This window comes from Penaeus monodon, chromosome 15 (assembly GCF_015228065.2).
Source record: "Penaeus monodon isolate SGIC_2016 chromosome 15, NSTDA_Pmon_1, whole genome shotgun sequence".
Lineage (NCBI taxonomy): Eukaryota > Metazoa > Arthropoda > Malacostraca > Decapoda > Penaeidae > Penaeus > Penaeus monodon.
Window position 1 is genome coordinate 38,131,049 of NC_051400.1, and position 581 is coordinate 38,131,629.

The following is a 581-nucleotide window of genomic DNA, read 5'->3' on the forward strand; positions in this document are numbered from 1 at the left end:
AATTGGCTAGTTGAATATTAAGCTGTTACCACTGACACACAATAATCTAAAGTAAACTTACACAATATCTTTTGAAACCTCCATGAAATACTGATAAAAATGTTTTATAATTAGTTATCGTTTCGCTGATAAAAACTGAGAAAGCAATGTGATATAACAATAATTCAAATCCCTTGTTTATATCAGCGCGAAGCGAAGAAAATCCTGAATCCAAAGAAATTATAAATAAATAGACTGCACTGAAAACGCAGAAAATCAAAGCAAAGTTCAAAGATCGAAAAGAAAAATGAAAAGAACAGTCACCTTCTTCAACGAGTTCTGCAATTCTCGGTGTTCTTGCTTGTAGAATTCGCTTGCTTCTTGTGCTTGCTGTTGCAAAGGAAAAGTCGTCGATATATATCTTGTCATTAGAGCCCGCCATGGTGCAGCAGTCAGCCTTTTTGGTATTTTGGAGAGAGTTAGAGCAGACATTGTTGTTTACGTGATCAGCTGTTGCGGACTGAGTTGCCAGGTAAAGATTATCTGGAGAGCCTTCGTTCTTGAGATGATAAGAAAATGATCACTATATCTTATCATAGTGG

The 581-nt window shown here is 36.0% G+C and overlaps 1 pseudogene; it reads right to left on the reverse strand.

Annotated features, from left to right (window-relative positions):
- The window catches only part of LOC119582356, an 11,823-nt pseudogene extending 11,303 nt beyond the window's left edge, over positions 1–520 (reverse strand).
- Positions 521–581: the final 61 nt, after the last annotated feature.